This window comes from Protopterus annectens, chromosome 6.part0 (assembly GCF_019279795.1).
Source record: "Protopterus annectens isolate FY-2018-M chromosome 6.part0, PAN1.0, whole genome shotgun sequence".
NCBI lineage: Eukaryota > Metazoa > Chordata > Ceratodontiformes > Protopteridae > Protopterus > Protopterus annectens.
Genome location: NC_056737.1, coordinates 954,493,802 through 954,516,301, shown reverse-complemented (window position 1 = coordinate 954,516,301; position 22,500 = coordinate 954,493,802).

The following is a 22,500-nucleotide window of genomic DNA, read 5'->3' as shown; positions in this document are numbered from 1 at the left end:
TGGCCACATCAGACTGTTGATTGTGTTCTTGTGAATCCATCCTTTTGTTCATTTGGATGTACAGTGTGACCCATTGTTGAGTGCAATGTTGGGATACCTCCCCATCTACAGCTATGTGGCAGACACCAGACAGATCATAGCCACAAGGGACTGGTGTTTGGAAGTGGTCATAATACAATCTGAATTGGCAACAGCCCCACTTCAAGCTGGTGGACAGCAAACCCAAAGCAGGACACTGCCATCACCCTGCTTCACTGTGTGTGTAGTGCTGTTCTGCTGTTGTGCAGTGCTGTTACTGTGCCAAACTAACATGCCCAAATTGTACACAAAGCGAGTTCAACCCTGGTCTCATAACACCTTCACACATTTCCACACATGCGTTTTGAAAAGTTGATGTATTGTTGTCCAGACATTACCAAGAACTGGCTGTTGTGTGTTTTGAGGAACAGCTGCCATCATCAAAACACACCCTATACCCAAGACATGTGGAGCCATGGAAGACTGTTGTCACATGTAGTCCTCACCCAGTACTTGCCAGCGATGTTTGATACCCCTTCACTGTTGCTGTATGGCACCTGGCAGCCTCCCTGGACATTTCTGGGATGATTTTCCCAACATATGTGTAGGGATGTCCACTTCTTCAAACTGTCACTGTTGCACCATCTCTTGTACACTTTCTGATGACTATCTGCACTGTGCTCCTTGGCATATGCAATGCTGTATGTATGTGTCCATAGAGTTCAATCCCTTTGCAGCATGTTAGGCTGTATGTGAACCCTGGCTTTTGCTGTAGCAGGCAACTGTGGGTCTGTTTTGGGATAATCCTGGTATGTGAGCTGGCTGTTATATGAAGGTACTGCAGGAGTCCGTGATTGATGGCAGGTGTGTACCCAATCTGATCAACTGCTGTGGTTGTATCACACACTGATATACCCCAGTATGATTGTCCTACTGTCCACACATATGCATCTAGCTTCTTGGACTGTTTCCATTCCACATACATTTTCCGCTAACAGAGCTGTATGTTTCACATTTGCAATGTGCAAATTATAGGTCACATGACATGTTGCATGGCTTTGGTCTTGTGTATTGTGCTCACATTGTCATATCTCACACATACCTGGCATTATGACATGTGTGTACACCGTTTATATGCACTGTCTCACAGTAGTGTAAACAACATGCCCCTACAATTGGCACTCTGTCCTCACATTTTGGCAATCATTATCCAGATGTCCTGCAATAACAGGTTTGTGAGTTATGCTACTGATATGTGACATCTCATGCAAATAGTCCCCTGTGATATCATGCAGTGACTCCCCCTCCCCCACAGGTGATCTTGCAGATATATGAAATTTGCTGACTATAACAGTTCAGTGCATGGCCACATGCATGACCTTAAAATGCCTGGGGTACTGGTAAGCCTTAACAGGAAGATCTCATACTTACTGACTTCAGGCTGCTGTGCCTCATGTTGATGAGAAGTTCCTAGGTAATGTGAGAGAGAGGTATTGTCAGCAGCTTCGCAATAGCCATCGGTCCAGGAGCAATGCTACATGTATGCACAGGTACAGTCTACACTATGATATTGCACTATTTGCTATTCTTCACTTGATATGGGCACATGTGTACATTACTGAACCCCATCCATTGCTCTATTTTGCAATGACATCTGCATCAAAAGACTGTTACTGCACAGTTGAAATGTAACCTCAGTACACTGATGTGGAATTTTGCCTTACCTGGACGCTTCTCGCCAGTTCCCTGGGTGGCACCCACCTCCATGACAGCTACATCTTGTAGTGGTTGTTCTCTGTGGGCCACCCCAAGGATGACAAGTAGCTCCTCCATTGCTGTAAGTGGGGCCTCTCTGGCTGGCCCCCCACTAGTAGTGGAACGGTCCCTCGCCACCTCAGCAGCCCGATGCTGTGCACACCGAATCAGGTCAGTCACTCTGTGCCTGACCTTTTCTTACATACGGCCATGGTTTCCCAAGGTGTTCACTCTGTGTGAGGTCTTCCCAGAGGGCTGTCATCTCCTGCTGATGTTTACCACCCCAACTGAAGAGGATATGGTAGTGTTCCAGGATGGCCTCAGTTATGGCTGTTGTCTCCTGGACATCATAGGCTGGAAGCCTCTCCATCACACCTGAAAGACATAAACAGGGAAAAACACATCACAGGACATCAGGCATTGCCCATAGTTCTTTACAGAGACAGCTCACTAGTAATGAGTATCAGTAGCCACAACATTACATCAAATAATGCTCCAGTACCTAGCAGCATTGTAGGGGCATGCATAGCTTTATATGTAAGTAGACAGTTTGCACCTGATTAATGGTGAAGGTAGGGGTGCATGTGGTGTGCATATCCTTCTATACTGATGTTAAGCAAGGGGGGTGATGTTTGTCCTAAACATGTCCGAAGCAGGTCATCTATAGCTATGGTGTGTGTGTGTATGTGCTGTGGCTGTCCTCCATTACAGGGTGGGTTGGATAGTTGCCTGAGAGACCACAGACATATGTGGAGGTGGTCTTCTGATTGCCCTCAGTGGATGTGTCCTACTTGTACTACTACTCAGCATTACATTAATGCACCTGTGACCTACTATGCTCAGTCAGGCACAGGTTGACATGTTGCCCAGATGGTGACTGCTCCTACACATGTGGTGGTGGAATGAAGAAGTACAGGGTAGTATGCAGAGAAAGGTGTTGGCAAAGGAGAAGTGGGATTGACAGACAGATGTAGAGAGTAGATATGAGTATAAAGAGATGGGGTGCATGGCAAAGAGAGTGTTGGACATGGCTATGGATGTGGAGTCTGACATACGGATGTGGAGTCTGAGGTTGTATGTAATGTTGGACAGCACGGATGGTGTATAGGGCCTGTAGCTATTGGATATACAGAGGAGCATAGTTAGGAAGGATGTGCAGCACAAAAGGGTGATAAAGGAATATGGGTGGAACATACAAGCTAGGATTGTGTTTAGAATATATGGAAACATCACTTTGATGGCCTGTTCATAGGTTCATAGGTATGTTCATAGGTAGGTACTAGGCTATCAGCCCTGGGGCCTATACAAGCCCAGCCAAAAAGGTACCCTGGCTTTTGTCACCCAAGAAAATTATTTTCCTGTGCCACTGTCGAGCAGAGCCACAGAGGTGATCCCCGGGGTGAATTTCCTATTTCCCATCCAATCATCAAGATTTTTCTTGAAGAGTGCTAATGAGGAGCTTTGTTTGATATAGATAGGTAGTTTATTCCAGAGTATGGGAAGTCTCTGGGACAGGAATATACCCCTCTGGCATGTTCTGTTTATTGTCGTGACAAGGTTTAGGTCCCTAGAGCGTATAGCTCGGAGGGATTGGGATTTCTTTAAGTGGAGCATGTCCAACAGCTCTGGGTTTGACATAGCTTTGTATGTTAGGCAGAGATCACCTCTGAGTAGGTGATATGCGACAGAGTAAAGCTGGAGTTTTTGAGATGGTCTGCGTAGGGCTTCTGTTTGAGGCCAGTAATCCTCTTTGTGAGGTATTTCTGCGGCCTTTCCAGTTGTTGTAGATGTCTTGTGAGGTACATACCAAAAGGGGTGCTGTACTCTATAATGGGTCTAATGAGTGATGAGTAGAGGGGAAAAATGACCTCTTTTTTTCTGGATGAGAAACCTTTTGTGATGAGGTGTGCCATGTAGAAGGATTTCCTGACTACTGTGGCGATGTGATTATCAAAGGAGAGACTACTGTCCACCTGTGTCCCAAGGTCTCTTATCACACTTTCAGTGTTAAGTATACTACCACCTATGTTGTAGTTCATGGGTACAGAGTTTTTACCAAAGGGGATGACAATGCACTTTTTAGCATTGAGCTTGAGGCCATGGCTTTGACACCAGTCATCTGTCTCAGTGAAGCCCTTTTGTAGGATGCCCACATCGTTAGGAGTTTCGATTATGGCTCCTAGTTTGCAGTCATCTGCGAACTTCATTAGCCAAAGATCTTTCTGTGTTAGCCTGTACTTCAGAGAAGTAGATACCAAACAGGAGAGGACCAGGACTGAACCCTGTGGTACTCCACTTGTCACTGGTCTGAAGTCGGATTTGGAGTCTGCTACTTTCACAGTGTGGGTTCTGTCAGTGTGCCAGTTGGCAACCCATCTTGTGACATAGGAATTTATACCTAGTTTAGTGAGTTTATCTATAATTCCAAAGTAGGGGATGGTGTCGAAAGCCTTGGCAAGCTCTAGATAGGCTATGTGAACCACCTTACCCTTGTCTACGGCTTTGGTGACTGCTTCAAAGAAGTCTATCAGGTTTAGGAGACATGATCTGCCTTTTACAAACCCAAACTGGGTGGGATCCAGAGTTTGGAGATTACCAATGTCTTTGTTTATAAGTTCCATGATGATACGTTCCATGAGGAAAATGGGGGAGGGAGGGAAGGTTGGCTGAAGTGGGTATGGTTAATTAGGAGGTGCAACAGATTATCAAGGAGAATGTAAGGATAGCTATGAGGGGGGTTAACATTGGAAAGGCTGTTGTTCCAGGTGACATACCTGTGGATGCCTGGAGGTGTTTCTGAGACACAGCAGTGGTATTTTTAACTGGATTGTTTACTGTAAACTTGGAAAGTGAGAGGATGTTTAAGATGTTGGTGAATATGTATGGGTACTGCTTATCTGAACAAGAGTGGTCTGCAGAGCTGTAGTAACATGTGAGGGATAACATTGATCAGTCACAGGATGAGGTAATGGTAAAGGTTGGTGGCAGCTGGATTGAGAACATGGTGATGATTGATGATCTGCAGTATGGTTTCATGCCAGGTAAGAGCAGTACAGATGCAAATGTTGATCCAGAAGTGTTGATGGAGCTCTGCACTGAGGCTGAGATGCAGCTGCATTGTGTTTATGTGCACCTACAGAGAGCATATGACATGCTGCCTGGAGAGTAGTTGTGGTATTGTATGTGGAGGTCAGGGGTACCAGAGGAGTCTGTCCGACACCACAGTATATGTAGGAGGCTAGTGTGATACCAGTGATTTCTGTTTTTTACATGACAGGTGGATTTAAGGTGGAGGTGGGAGTACGTCAGGGGTCAGCTGTGTGTCCTTTCACATTTGCAGTGGTGAGGGACAGGTTGACAGACATGATCAGACAGGGGCCCCTGTTGACTGTGCAGTTTGCAGATGACATTGTTATCTGTAGTGAGATTAGGGGACAGGTTGGGGAGACCCTGGGGAGGTGGGGTTATGTTGTAGAGTGGGGAGGAATTATGGTCAGCAGGACTAAGTAAAAATGCATGTGTGTGAATGGGGGGGTAGAGGAATGGTGACAATGCAGAGCGTACAGTTTGGACAGTGGATAGGTCTTACTACTTGGAATACCAGTTCAGAGTCATGGGCAGTGTGGGGGAGAGGGGTACAAGAGAGTACAGGCAGGTTGTTTGTGGTGGAGAGAGGAGTTAGGAGTTATTTGTGACAGACAAGTACCATTAAGAGTAATATGTAAAGTCTACAGGAGGGTAATGTGATTGGCTACATTATATTGGTTGCAGACAGTGGGATCATACAGACAGGCAGGATTCAGGGCTGGACAAAGCAGAGTGTGGGATGTTCACATTTGCACTTTGTGTGACGGGGGATAGGATTAGGGACATGTGTGTTAGTGGGTCAGCCCAGGTTGGATGGCTTGGGGACAATGCCAGACAGTGGCATGCTTGGTTTGGACATGTGTTGAGGGAGTATGCTGAGTTTATCTTGCAACAGATGAGGCTGCCAAGTTACAGGGATAGCAGACAGCCTACAAAAGGTGTATGCATGTGGTGATGGCATACATGCAGGTGTATGGTGTGTGAGAGCAAGATGCAGAGGACTGGATGCCATGGGTGGAGATGATCTGCTGTGGGGACCCCAAACAGCAGTGGCCAAATAAAAGGGAGAGAGATGGTTTAATGTCATTGTTTGCAGGTTGCCAATTATTTGCAAGACATGACACAAGTCTTTGAGTAAATTACTACAAAATGAGGCACAAATATGGTCAGTGTGCATAACAATTTTCAGTTGAATGGTATGAGCTTAGTATATCACATGCAGTCCTACACACAGCTGTGACATTATTCCACCATGCAACTACCCTGTATAGCTCCATGACATTTCTGAGACAAACATGGATAACATAGTTGTATTCACAATTCATATCCGGCTATATGTGTGACATCCGGGACCTGAGCTGTATTCTATGTCACTGCAGATGGATAGAGATGCTATGGTCATAGGTTCTGCTCAGCAATATGTCTGTACAGCAAGTCTTGTTGGGACATGTATATTAAACTTCCTGTTTCACATTATTACATACCACACACCCCCTACAGCAGTCCATTACATGCATACTTGTTTGATATACCTGTTTTTTTCCTGTTCATGTATGATGGTTTTTGTTTTGTTTTTGTTTTTTTTTTTCTCCCTCTCTCTCTCTCTCAGATGTAGGTTGTACATCTGTTTTGCAGAGACAGCAGCTTGCCTTTTGTAGGCACTGGTCAGGATCAGCTGATGGCCTGTGTATGAACTAGAGTTCAACAGTTGTTAATTTCATGTGGAGCAGCTGTGGTATTATTCCTGTAGCCAATAGCTTGAAAATAACTGTGTACCTCATGTAGGCGTTGGCTCTTTCTTTGCCTGTGAAGAAGTTTTTATGCATGTTTGTTACACACAGCATTACAGAGGGTTGTTCTACTAACAACGTATGACAGAGACTGTAAAGACAGTCAAACTCACCAGGGAAAGTTGTTCTGGACACAGGGACAGACCGTGAGTATTGTTATACAATTGAAGTACTGCTGGTTTGATGGTTTGTGTGGATATGGTTGCTCTGCATGATTGGCATTCTTGAGAGTATTATGTGGTTGACATAGCTCAGACTGCCCAGAGTTTGTACTGTTATTATCAGTGTGTTACTCGCACATTCATTGAATTTGGAAGGTCAGTAGCATGCTCTTTAAGATAGCAGTCAGTAAATGGTAACATCCATGTTTGTTTCTGATTTCATATTGCTCAGAACAGATATGTTACACTAAACCCTGTTACATCAGTTTATAACAGCAATATCTCCATCATGGACCTGTGTTTAGGCCTCTGTCCACAAGTATGTCAAACTTTGTCCATATATCATGCAGTCAGAGGCATAGAGATATGGTATATCATTACTTAGTGATGTAATTCATAATATCATCCCAGTTAGGTATCAGACTGCCAGACATTTTATGTGTAAGAGGCCTTATATAAGATGACAAGGCCTGGACATTCTTTGGGAGTGTGCACAATTGGGAGGTCTTTGTATTTCTGGCTATTGTTGACAGACTGTCAGGATTGTGTAGCAGTGTATTGTGAATATGTTATTTCTTGGGGGGCAGATGTAAGAGTTATGTTTCCTTTTCTATCTGCCTTTGCATGCGGATCCAGTTTCTGGTGCTCTATCAAGTGTTACATTTTTGTAGGGTAAGACTGTGACATGCCCCATAACACAGATAGGCATCATACTACACTGTGTATTGGGCCATTATATGTAGGGGTAGTGTGTGAGTGTCAAACATGCTGATAGTTTGGTTCACACACTCCTTATATTGTATGCACTTTCACACTGGTGTCTGTTCATAAGTGTTGTTACATCCCTGGAGTGCCTGGTATATTTGCAATTACATGTGTATTCCCCCATAGCAAGATTGCTTTTTTGTTGTGTCAGTCTGCCTGTAGTTTGATATTGCTTGGTGATATGGCTAGCAGCTCAGTGTGTTGTCCCTAATGTGATGTTATGTCCAGATATTTGGCAGATGTGTAGTGTTGCCTGCCCCCCCCCCCACCCATAAGCCTAGTGTATGTCTGATACATCAGTGGGGGGATGTGAAGATTTACATGACTAAATCCTGGGAAGTCACTGGGTTTTGGACTTGTGCTATTCCACTCAATAGATGTTGGAACAGAAAGGAAGGTGTTACTGCATCACATGTGTCAGCTCATCTACACCAGTATTTCCACATTTCATGGCTCCCTCCCTTGTCAGGCTTGGTTATGTTTTCTTGCACTAAGCTGTTCTGAGCATACCTGTCACTATCCAGATTTTTCCAGATTGTCCACGTTTATTGCCCATATTTCTGGTCTGTTGAACAGTATCATTTTATCCCTTCCTGGAGTGAATCACTCTGATCATGTGGAGATGTCTGTCAGTATATGATGATGTACATTACAGTTTCCTAACTGACATCCTTTTGTACATGTATGCTGGCACACGCCCTGTTCCTGTAGGGACATTCTACATTTACGCCTGCAGGATGTACATTGTGTCCCTAGTGTTGGTCCATTGCCCCTTATTTTGCAGCCTTGCACTTAGGGGTGGGGAGTTATGGTGCTGGGTATAACTGCAGTACATGTTATGGACACACATATATATATATATATATATATATATATATATATATATATATATATATATGTGTGTGTGTGTGTGTGTGTGTGTATACACACACACACACACACACATATATATATATATATATATATATATATATATATATATATATATATATATAGATATATATATATATATATATATATATATATATATATATATATATATAGAGAGAGAGAGAGAGATAGATATAGATACAGATATAGATATGTGTGTATATGCATATGTACCTAGATATATATTTATATATATGTATATATTATGTTAATAAATATTTATCCTTGTATATATATATATATATATATATATATATATATATATATATATATGTGTGTGTGTTTTTTAATATATAACTATTGATATATCAGTATATGTCTTGTTTGATATCTACACATTATATTATTTTATGATACATATGTACATATTCTATATGTGTAATTTTGTATGTACAGCTACATATATCTGATGTATACACTTTTCATATGTATCTGTCATCATACACATCTATATTTGTATATTTATATATTATAAACATGCTGGTTCCACAGTATTCTATACCTGTATTGAATGATATATTTAAAAAAATAACAATTAGTAGTGCAGCTCAGCTGGAGTAGTGGTACATTGCTCTGACTATGGCTTACAGGGTCCTGTATTCAAGACTGGGCAGGGTTGATTATTTTGTTGCTGTGCAGAACAAGGGCTGTTGGATACAGAGTGATTAAGGCACTTTTAAGCAACTGTAAGTGGGTTTGCACAGTGGTAAGCAATGTTAACTTCCAGTAAAATATACTTACAGACAGTTAGCCTTAAAAGTGCTTAATCTGTGTAGGCATTGCTTAGATCCATGCAAACAGGCTTAATCTTGCTTACTACTGCTTAAAAGTGCGTAATCCCACTTACCCCCTTGCTAATTAAGGGGTGATAGGAAAGTGGTGAAAAGGGTGCATTGTCCTTAATAGGGAAAATAGCTAGGTATGTGCAGGACAGGTGTAGGGAAGGTCCATAGCTGTCCATTTCGTCTACAGCAACAGCTGTGCATATATACTGAATTTGGAGGTAGATTTGGACACTCAAACCCTTGAGGGAGGGTGAGGACAGCAATAATGTGCTGTGAAGCCAATTAGACCAGATTACATGTATCCAGTGGACATGTGTGCAAAATGGACAGCTATGTATGGGGCAAATTTTCTGGGGGGGGGGGGCAGATTGCCCTTTTTTTTTGAGGTGAGAGTGGGATGATGGGGAAGGATAGTAATTATATTTGGGGAGGTAATTTGGGTAGGAAGACAGACAAGACAGACAAGACAGCATACAGGGGCTGTATATGACACATGGGGGTAAACACCTTGGATGGGGAGGGGTGTTTGGAAATTGGAAGCCTATGAGTCCCCAAATGGAAACAGTGGGACTGAGGTCCCCACCCATGGACAGTCACCACTGCACCATCATGGCCCCGAAGGTGGCTGTGCTGGGGGCTGTGCAGGAAGGGCAGGCTGACCCTCTAATTGTGCTATGTGGCCATCAAGCTGGTGTAGCAGATTTCCAAACTCCTTTTGGAGCTCACTATGCGCCAAACCCTGGACCTGGCTTTGGGTGACAGGATCCTGTCAGAACCCACTGCCAAGGGGGACAAGCCTCATCCCCTGAGGCAGTACTACCCAAAGGTGGTGCAGGACCAGCAGACGAGGAGGTCCTGGGGTGGGTCCTAGACATGCTGGGGCCCAGTGATACAGCCAGATAAGGTGAGAGAGGTGGGTCCGCTGGGACCGGCCTTCCCAAATGTGCTGTGGTGTTACAGCTTTAGAACATATGTGGGTTAGTAATAGTCAACACAATGCAGGATTAGTTATAACAGCATGCATAGATATTCCCATTAACCCAAAACAACAGATTTGGAACAGTTGCATAGGAAACAGAACGCATTCATATATGGAACTACAGCGTCCATTACAATGGCATGCAGGTTATATTGATAGCAACAGGCCATTGATGATAGTATTTCAACATGGAACATTAATAGAAAAACAATTCAATATTTGTTGAACAATAGGACATTTGTTCCAACAGTAGGTTTGACATAAACATACTCTTTGATTTGTGTATTTGGATTATTGTTGCTGATATGGTGGTGGGGGGGTGTCAATTAACAACTTGTATATCCTTGCAGTGCTCACAACATTTTAATGATCATTGCTCTAATCATTAAGGTACAGTTATTATTACAATACCCTATTACTTTGGTTTGGGCAGTGGTATGTTTGTACACAGTGTATACTTCAACTGTCTTATAGCTAAATTCTACTTTTCTTACCTGGTAGACCTGTGGAGGGAATGTTTGTTAACACTACCTGACTGTTTCTACACATATTCCCAGATTCCTAGTTAAAATTATGCACATACCTTTCAATCTCTTAATACACAACATCTGGACAAAACTTGACAACATGGAGGTACAAATAGGGACATATTTTGAATATTATCAAGAAAGAGGAGGAGGAGTGTGAGGGCAGCACCAAGGATCAAGTGGTGGAAATTGAAAAAGGGTAATTGTGAGGTGGAGTTCAGGGATGCGTTAAGGCAGGCACTGGGTGGCAGTGAAGAGTTACCAAATAGCTGGGTAACTACAGCAGAGCTAGTAAGGAAGATGGCTAGAAAGGTGCTTGGTATCACATCTGGACAGAGGAAGGACAACAAGGAGACATGGTGGTGGAATGAGGAAGTACAGGAGAGTATACAGAGAAAGAGGTTGGCAAAGAAGAAGTGGGATTGTCAGAGAGATGAAGAAGGTAGACAGGAGTATAAGGAGATGAGGTGCATGGCAAAGAGAGAGGTGGTGAAGGCTAAGGATAAGGCATATGAAGAGTTGTATGAAAGGTTGGACACTAAGGAGGGAGAAAATGACCTGTACCGATTGGCTAGACAGAGGGACCGAGCTAGGACAGATGTGCAGCAGGTAAAGGTGATAAAGGATAATGAGGGAAACATACTCACAAGCAAGGAGAGTGTGTTGAGCAGATGGAAAGAGTACTTTGAGGGGTTGATGAATGAAGAGAATGAGAGGGAGAGAAGGTTGGATGATGTAGGGATAGTGAATCATGAAGTACAATGGATTAGCAAGGAGGAAGTAAGGATAGCTATGAAGAGAATGAAGAATGGAAAGGCTGTTGGCCAAGATGACATACCTGTGGAAGCATGGAGGTGTTTAGGCGAAATGGCAGTGGAGTTTTTAACCAGATTGTTTAATGAAATCTTGGAAAGTGAGAGGATGCCTCAGGAATGGGAAAAAGTGTTTTGGTACCAATTTTTAAGAATAAGGGTGATGTGCAGAGCTGTAGTAACTACAGAGGGATAAAATTGATCAGTCACAGCATGAAGTTATGGGAAAGAGTAGTGGAAGCAAGGTTAAGAAGGGACGTGATGATTAGTGATCAGCAGTATGGTTTCATGCCAGGAAAGAGCACTACAGATGCGATCTTTGCTCTGAGAGTGTTGATGGAGAAGTACAGAGAATGTCGGAAGGAGTTGCATTGTATCTTTGCAGACTTAGAGAAAGCATATGACAGGGTGCCTAGAGAGGAGTTGCGGTATTGTATGAGGAAGTCAGGAGTGTCAGAGAAGTATGTAAGAGTGGTACAGGATATGTACGAGGGTAGTGTGACAGCGGTGAGGTCTGCGGTGGGAGTGACGGATGCATTTAAGGTGGAGGTGGGGTTACATCAAGGAACAGCTCTGAGCCCTTTCTTATTTGCAATGGTGATGGACAGGTTGACAGACGAGTTCAGACAGGAGTCCCCGTGGACTATGATGTTTGCAGATGACATTGTGATCTGTAGTGAGAGTAGGGAGCAGGTGGAGGAGACCCTGGAGAGATGGAGATATGCTCTAGAGAGAAGAGGAATGAAGGTCAGCAGGACTAAGACAGAATATATGTGTGTGAATGCGAGGGAGGATAGAGGAATGGTGAGGATGCAAGGAGTAGAGGTGGCGAAGGTGGATGAGTTTAAATACTTGGGGTCAATAGTTCAGAGTAACGGTGAGTGTGGAAGAGAGGTGAAGAAGAGAGTAAAGGCAGGATGGAGTGGGTGGAGAAGAGTGTCAGGAGTGATTTGTGACAGACGAGTACCTGTAAGAGTGAAAGGGAAGGTCTACAAGAGGGTAGTGAGACCAGCTATGTTATATGGGTTGGAGACAGTGGCATTGACAAAAAGGCAGGAATTTGAGCTGGATGTGGCAGAATTAAAGATGTTAAGATTTGCACTGGGTGTGACGAGGATGGACAGGATTAGGAATAAGTATATTAGAGGGTCAGCCCAGGTTGGAAGGTTTGGAGACAAAGCCAGAGAGGCACGATTACGTTGGTTTGGACATGTGATGAGGAAGGATGCTGAGTATATTGGGAAAAAGATGCTAAGGGTGAAGCTACCAGGTAACAGGAAAAGAGGAAGGCCTAAAATAAGGTTTATGGATGTGGTGAGAGACGACATGCAGGTGATTGGTGTGACAGAGGAAGATGCAGAGGACAGGAAGAAATGGAAACAGGTGATCTGCTGTGGCGACCCCTAACGGGAACAGCCGAAAGAAGATGATGATGACTCTTATAATCTTTTAGACAGCTGCTGTAGCAACAGGGTTTGTTTTAATATATATTTTCTGAAGGATTTGAAGTCTGACACTCAAATGTATGTCATTATTTGTTGAATACAATCCTGAGATCATCCCAGTGATTTGCCAGGCAAAAAGAGGGACAGGCCAAAAATTTGAGCCAAATATCTGGACATTCTGGGAAAATCTGTACCGTTGAGAGGCATGATTATGCATACAGCTTACTACCACTCCAAGGATTCGAACCATGGCTGTGTCTGCTAAAAGTGCAACAGTTTCATCACAGTGAACTATTGTTTTTGCAGTGTTTTCTGTTTATGTCTCTCTTGGTTGTACAATTTGACCTTGTAATTACAGCAGTCTTATACAGACAATCCTAAACATATTTTTATGTAGGTTCATAGGTTAGTATTAGGCTAACTGCCCTTGCAAGGCATTTTAAGCCTAGCCAATTATCCCTTGTGAGACTCAAACCCTGCATCTTGAGTTTATAAAGTAAAAACTTTCACCATTAGGCCACCCTCCCAAAGTGTGAGAAACCATGGTTGACACAACAGTACTATTCTGATATCAGATCTTGGTGAATGCTAGGTCATGCCATACAATACCAGAGTAAACACAACCAGTCCAGGATTTAAAACTTTATTTGCCAGGCAGTTACAGTTTTCTTATCTGAAAGAATTGCAGGGGGAATGTTTGTTAACACTACCTGACTGTTTCTACACATATTCACAGATTCCTAGTTAAAATTATGTACATACCTCTCAAATCTCTTAATGCACAAACTCTGGAAAAAAGCTTGACAAAGTGGGGGTATAAATAGGGGCATATTTTGAATATTGCTCTTATAAACTTAGAGAGTTGCTAGAGTAACAGGATTTGTTTAGTATACATTTTCTGAAGGATTAGAAGCCTGAAACTCAAATGTATGTCATTATTTAGTGACTACAATTCTGAGATCATCCCAGTGATTTGCCAGGGAGAAAGAGGAACAGGCCAAAAATATGAGCCAATTATCTGGACATTCTGTGAACATCTGTACAGCTGAGAGGTATGATTATGTATACAGCTTACTTCCACTCCCAGGATTTGAACCATGGCTGTGTGTGCTAAAAATACGACAATGTGTGTTCTATTAGAGTGAGGTATTTCGAAATTGCTGTCTGTTCTTTCAGTGTTTTCTAAGTCTCTCTTGGTTGTACAATCTGACTTTGTACTTATAACAGCCTTATACAGACATTCCTAGACATATTTTTTATGTAGCACAGTGTGGGTAACAGTGGTTAACACAACATTACTATTCAGAGAATGCAACACTAAATGCCATACAATACCAGAGTAAGCACAACCAGTCCAAGATTTAGAACTTTATTGCCAGGCAGGAAGTTATGGTTTTATTTAAATATCAACTATATGGGACTATTACTGTCATATGGTCTGGTTTATTCAGTAGAACCCATACACAGTTTTTATACTGCCAGGTGACTTTCTACTATTTTATATTTATTTGGTATGACTACTACAAGCAGGATTGTTACTCACCAGCCTCGCAACGTAGCCTTTGCAACCTGCTAGCATGAGCTTCCTGATTTACAGCCCGCTCAGTTGCAGCTGTAAAGGGAATAGAGAAATATTTAGGCATACCCATCCATCACATACACAGGCTGGACTTTGGTAAACAGTTATTGATATGAATACTTGCACACTGCTGGGACATCACCCCTCTGCCTTGCTTCTTGGATCCACTCATCCAAGAGCTCCCTCTTCCTCCACTTCAAGTCGGCATAGTGGTGCCGGACTTGCTCACCAGTTTGAGGGATACCAGTGACACTGGTGAGATCATGGGAGAGATGGTCCCAGGCTGCCACTTTATATTGGGAGCCCTAGTACTGGTCCTGCAGCAGTCTCTCATCATGGTTATTCACCAGGAGTCCTACCATGACCTTGGACTCCTGTATGCCTTAGCGCTGCACCCAGAAGTGCATGCCCTCTCCAACACCTGCCATACTGCCTACAGTGGGAATCTGCCACCAGTTATGAGCTGTATCAACCCCTGTGGGGTTTAAATACGGCCGATTTCCCACCCTTTGCTGTGATTGGACAATTTTGAATATGCTGAGCTAAGCTAAGCTATCCAAACCTGCTTAGCTAAGGTTGGCATGTGTATTGTGGGAGCATTGGTCTCAGACACACCCCCTCGTACATAGAACCGTGACCGTTTTGCAGCACAGCAGCATGCCTTCATGAATGTGCATGGTGCGCTGCCATGCTGCACAGGAAGGGTTCCTTCCATGCAGGAATAAGGTATTCCTGCTTAAATGTTTACTGAATCCCAGGGTGTGTTTTGTTCTGCAGTTCAGGGAAGCCATAAAGGTAGGTCTGCCAATGTCAAGTTGGATTAACTACTGAACAATGTTATTGTATCTGTGTGTTTGGAATCTCTATTGTAATATAAAGAGGTTTTATAATTTATTAAATGTGTTAAACACAAGAGTGCACATAAGAATATTATTTTGACATGAAGCATGTTTTATTTATATCCAGTTTTTTTAAAGATAATAAAAGTTGTAATATAAGCTAACAGGGAGATGCAGTAAGATTTGCAAGCTGTATGAATGATTGTTTTGCTAGTTTTAAGTGTCTGCAGAAAATAAAGGTAAAAGTGGTAGAAAGTACATAGGGGTAGACAAAAGAGGATAGTTATGTATAAATATGTTGGTACCCTAGGTAGCAGGGGTTGAGAGCTGGAAGAGAGTGAAGACGGCTATTAAATCCGAGACCACAGAGATAGTCAATCAGTGCATACATGTGCACTACTAGCCTCTGAACCCAACAAACATGTTTATGCTATAGAAAACAGTTAGTCAAAAATGAAAAATAAAAGAGGTAATCAAAAAAAGTGTAAAATGTGGCTTGTAGGAACTGTCATTATATATTACACTTATTGGTACTGCATACTTGCAGAGTCTTTGAGAGTTTGTGCATAATGAAGCTGGCACAAAATAGCAAGTCTCATTGCAAGGAGCTGAGATCTGAATGGTAAAACTAAGTAGCCACTTTAGTGTTACTTGATGCATTTTTAACCTTGTAAAGAATACAAGAGTTGATGTAAAAGAGCACTTGGTGAGTAATATCATGAGATCTTTGAGTGGAAGCACTCTTACCCGTACTGTTGTCTGCTTGTAATAAGGCACCTTTGTTTTTGAACTTTATTGAGATTCATAGATCTACATCACAAGACACAACCATCTAATGTACAAAGTCTCAACCAATACGTGATGCACCTGCATTTCTGATCATGTATAAACATCGTACAGATACTGGTTAATATGCATACTGGTCTTCTTAGTTTAAAAGAAGTAGCAACCTATAATATGGGACCTAGTCTAATATCAATTAAGTCATTCAAACTATGTAGAGTCTGCAAGCCATAACCAGAGCTGCCACATTGAAAACTTAAAAAACACACTATCTGGGATTCATGAGAAGGGTATGGACTGTACATAGGTTACAGCACTTTATTTAGCTCTTAAAGCAATACCATGATGTGTAGAGATTTACTGGCATGTGGATTACAGCACCATGCCTCCACATGTGTCAGCTAGCCTCACAGCTGTAGTCACAGAGGTATGGAAACTGTTTTACAGACAATACTGACCATGATTCTTGGGCACTTAGCTCGTACAGTACATTGACAGTGTTTATTGAAAATATTTGTGTGCAATGCATGAATGAAAGTAAAAGAATCTGAACCCAGCAACCTGCGTAAGGGCTTTACAGAAGAAGAACAGGGCAACAAGGAAGTGAAGGGGCAAGAATGTCCACACCTTAGAAATAGCAGAATTTTCTTTTTTTTTTTTTTACATTTGTTGACCGGGCTGGTCCAACTGGATATTGAGTCTATTTTCAGTGGAGGCCCGGGGAGAAAAGCTCCAAAAATACTTTCATTGATAAACAGAAATTACAGATAGTAATAAAGCACCCATGTTGTTCTATTTACAATGCAGACACAGTCGTTATTTGTGTAACAACAACTGTGTAACAGCTAGTGTACAACTCAAATATTAACATAAGAGAACAAGACGTTTTGAATTGTTTTACATACTATCTGTGAAGCATGAAGTATTTCTAGTGTATAGGTCTACAGTGCGATACTTAAGGATTTGGAAGTGTTTCACGCCACATTCTACTGATTAGTGACATGCTAAAGGGGGTGGTGAGAGCAGGATATTTCTTATTGGATAACACAGACCATGTACAAAATAAAAGCGGGCACTTCAAAGACTTATTTCACTTTTCAGTGACATAACAATGTGGAGATATGGAAAGATGGTTGCAATAATATATTATCATGATAAGGGAATGGGAAAATGTGAGAATGGGGTCATGCTACAGATATGGAACATTTAACCCAGAATTTTGTGTGTGTGCATGTGAGTGTTTGTAGGGGGTTCTTACTGCATATTACCGAATGGGGATATGGTAACAGTTACAAAATCAGAGAGGCTGTTTCAGACTGTTGAAGGACTAACAGAATGAGAGGGGGAGGGGAGCTGTGATGTTGCAAATATTTACTATTGTAGTTGGGTACAACTTAAGAGGGAGAGGTGGGATTATAATCAATTACTAGAAGTGAGAAGAACGCAACAATATATCTGAGGTAGACAGGATGCTAGGCTACCTGTACAGCAGTACATTAACCATGCTGTTTGTGTGTTAACAGGGTGTGCTAATAATATCCAGGGAGTACAATGTGACCTAGCTCTTAGAGAATCTGCACCATGTAAACAGTATTGCAAAGCAAATCAGAATTCTTCATGAATTCCCAGGACTGTGTCTATATAGTCAGGCAGAGAAGAAATGTAATGTTCTTGATCTAAGCCACATAAGTCATGGATTCATTTTGTTTTGTGTTCTTTATCTGTTTTGATTGCAGTTGTATCATCGGTATTAATGTACTGCATTAAATATATTAAATACATAGTTCTTGCATGTAGAATACACATATATCAAGGGTAAAGTCCCACACTTTCTCCAGAAAAAAACAATATATACCATATGGTTAACAAAAATCTAAAAAAAAAAAAAATCTAGCCATCCATTTTATAAACTGCTTGTCATGGAAAAGATCAAGCAGCTCACTTTGGCAGTGCACTGATCAGAGACGACCAGACTCTTTTATAGTCAGTGGCAGTAACCAGTTCTACCAGTGGGATGCTAAGACATTCCCAGCTTTCTTTAATGTGCCCAAGCTCCCTTCCAAATGGCCTGTGCCTATTTTAACTCCCATATGAAGCACCTTGAGATCCTCCTCACTCAGCGCTCAGATCACTCAAACGGACTCCTCTAAAGCCAGAGGTACAGCAGTTCTGCAATCCTCCTGAGCTGTCGGACTCCTTATTCTTTTATGAATACTAAACCCAAAAACATTGTGAAGGAACATAACTTTTACTGCTTGCTCTCACAATCTAATCCAGGTGGTCACTACCAAAGTGTGTGAACATGCATAGGTGAAAATGGGGAAATCAGCTTTTACTTTGTTACCCCTGCTTGGCACAATTCCTGCAATACTGGCACAATTTTACCTATTTTTGGGTCAGTCTCATGAACATCATCCTCTTTCCTGAGTAATAAAACCCCAGAATAATACCTCTTAGAACAGGAAATCTGGACAAAGCCTAAAATAATGGCAGAGGAAGGCCCAAAAATAGTGATAGGTTTTAAATATGGCTCCTATAAACTTAGAAAATTGCTATGTTAATAGGATTTTCTTACCATGCAGTTTCTGAAATATATAACACTTGAAACTCAAATGTATATCATCATGACTGAGTGACTTCAATCCTGAGTGATTTTCTAGAAAACAAGAAATTTTATGAGGAACAAACCAAAAATATGAGGCAAAAATCTATACATTCTATGAAAATCTGGACAGTTGAGAGGTACACCCAAGATTCTTATTCTCCTACATTTGGAGTACCTGAATCCTTGTTACCTAGAGAGGCCAGGGCACTCATTACCTTGAGAGAACCATGACTTCGTAATTGAACGTGTTGATTTTTATCCTACCTACTTAAGATTAAACAGTAAACCATTGCAGTATATATTTTAGATCACGGGGACTGCAGGCCAAGAGATGAATTTCATCTGCGACATCAAGGAAACAGCCTTTGCATCCCTAAGATGGATACTATTCAGACCTCAGCTATTTCATGAAATTTCTGTCCAAAATATCATATGTAGAAGCAGGAGTAATAACTGCCATTACAGAGTCCTGTACTCAGGTTAAATGCATTTGACTTGACTCTGGGAATCCAAGGAATAAAGACTTGTACAACACAAATACTCAAAAGTTTAGACTTTCTTCACAAACACAAAGAACATAAAAAAAGCTCAGCATGTCTATATTACCAAATCTAAAAGAAAAATAAACAAGTGTGTTGATCACAGACAATAAAACAGCTGCCTCATGGTTTAGTTGTTTGCTTGTAGATGCTATTTTAAATCTCTTGCATTTATATCTACTACATTTTTCATACACAAGAATACCGCGGTGGTACGGCGGTAGCATTGTTACCTCACAGCAAGAGGTTCTCCTGTTCGATGCTTGGCTTGGGAGTGCCTTCTGTGTCGAATCTGCATGTCCTCCCCACGGTTGGGTAGCGTTCGAAAGACATGCGTGTGTAAATGGGCGTGCCTTCGTTGAAGGTTGGGCGTTGAGCTGGCACCTCGGCGTTTCGTAAAAATCTACTGCCAATCATTAGCAGACCAGAGTTCCGCTGTGGTGACCCCTTACCGGGAAAAGCCAAAAGACAAACAACAACAACATTTTTCATACATAAAATAACACAACAGACATACATATAGCGTAATGCTGAGAAAAGAAAGTTCAAGAAGGTATTAGAATTGCAGGACAACAAAATTTGCTACATATTTTCCATTTTGAACAATGTTTCTTGATATATAATGCAGATACTGCTTATTTTTTAATTTATATGTTCTTACCCTAGCACTTACATTTTAATTCATCTGCTGAAATGTTGGTTTTCTTTAAGTGCTTTTCTTTTTTTTCTTTTTATTTTTTGCATTCTTTTCAACTCTCCCATGGCTGACCGTAAATGGACCCAGTGTTTGCAAAGTCTGCAGATATGCCCTGTCCTCACCTGGACTAAGGGCCGGTGCCAGCAAGCAGATAAGGCATCTTGCACCTAAGTATACTACTGCTGCTGGGAGTGTTCTTACCAAATTTCCTCCCTGCTCTTGAATGAGCATTGCAGTAGAAGCCTGTGGGTGTGGTGTGCAATGGGCAGATGGTGCAAAGTGGTACTCCAGCATTACTTTAGTCAAGTTCCATCCAAACTCTTTGGGGTAACCACGCTTACCCACTGACCTTTCCCTTCTTGATCAATTTTGGATTTAGCCATGTAAACCCAAATGTCCTCCCCAAGCATGTGTACATGTTCTGAGGGCAAAACTATCCATTGGCCTTTCTTCTTGTTTGGTTGAATGATTTCTGACCATCTAAATGCCCCACAAGAAGTCAGCAAAAAGAGAGCCCTAAATAATGCTACCTCTTATGAAGAAAAACAAACATCTGAAATGGCAAGCCATAGTTTGCATAATACTGCTGGTCCTATGGGGTACCTCTTGTCTAGCATCTTGGGTGTTTGCCCCCCCCCCCCAGCCTTTAAACATTGACCATACTTGAAATTAATTAGCTAAATCCCTTAAACATAAAGCCTGATGAAACCAATTCAAAGAAGATAATGTCCTTCCTGCCCTCCCCAAACACCAACCTCTTTCTTTCATTTCCAAAATGAGAGCCCTGATTTAGTGAGGTGGAATTGGCCATACCGGTTCCCAGCCTCTGGATAATCTAGTCTGCAGAAATTGCTGTATGCATTTATTACACCTTACTCTTTTCCTTCCACTGAGGGCATTGCACAATAGCTACCATTGTCATCTGCCCATAAAGCCCATAATTGATCTGGCACTCGAACCGGAGTAGGTTTTGCATTTGGAGCCAGCAACCAGAACCGGGGCCACTGCAAAGGAGAAAGGGAATTTTCAAATGAGTTATCAAAGCCTGGTATGTATTGTGCCTTAATTATGACATTTAACATTAAGCACTTGAAAGTAAAATATCTCATTATCCTGCCTAACACTCCCCTACCCCCCAGTTGACTGTTCACTATATATACTATGCTGTTATTATCAGAGTGAAGCCAAATCACTCTATCTTTTATATTTCCAAGGCTACCACTAGAGGAAAAAAATCCATCTCTGCAACTGAAAAGCTTAGCCTGTTTTTCACTTGACTCAGCTATGCCACACTGAACCATTGTCTTTGAAAATAACCCTCAAAACCAATTCCCCTCGCTGCATCTGTAAACAACTGAAATGGAGGTTGGTTGTCTGTCTCCTGCTAAATTGATACCTCACTGTAATCTTCCAAATACTCAACCACACCTCTAAATCCTCCTTCATTCCCTGTGAAATCCTAATCTAGTCATGTGGCTTTGTGTACCCGGATCCCTTGGCAGCCAGGCGCCTCATAAATGAACACCCCAAAGGGATCACTCTGGATGCAAAGTTCATCAACCATACTAATTCTTGAAAGTGTTTGAGGGTTATCTTATTCTGACTTAACACTGGACTTAAAACTAGATGTAACTTTTATACCTTGTCAATAGGAAGCCTTCACTGACCATTCAAACTATCAATCTCTATGCCTTGCAAATCTGTTTAGACATATCTAATGCTCGCTGACATTACCCCGTGTCGTTCTTCCTCACGAATAAGAAATCATCTGAGTAATGAACAATACTGTTCTCTCCTAGCTTCTGTGCCACCAACCAGTGTAAAAAAGGTACTAAACTTCTCACTGTGGCACAGGTAATCGAACAGCCCATAGGCATTGCATTTTTCCATGCAATATTGACCTTCAAAAACTAAGCCTAACCACCCCTGGTCTTTAGAAGCTATGGGTAAAAGTCAAAAAGTAGATTCTATGTCAGCTTTTGCCATAAGGGCTCCTCTCCCTTTTTCTCTTTGACTTCCCTAACAGCTTTGTCAAATGAAGCACAGCGCACTGAAGTCCCTTCACCATTTATGTAATCATTCACAGATTTCCCTTCTGGATAAGACAGGTGATGAATGAGCCAAAATTCACCTGGCTTCCTTTTGGAGACTACAGCTATAGGTGAAACTCTAAATGGTCTTCTGGGTGGGTGAGGAAATGGGCCTACCAATCTGCCTGCTTTCAATTACTTATTGAGTTTCACCTTAACTATATCTGGATGTTCTTTTGCAGACTTCAAGTTCTTAACAGTACCCCCTTGCTTCCAACTTTTTGCCGGTATCCTAAAACCTGTGGTGAACCCCTCTTCTAGCACTGCCGCTGCCTCGCTATCTGGATACATTTTGAACCATTTCTTTAAAATGT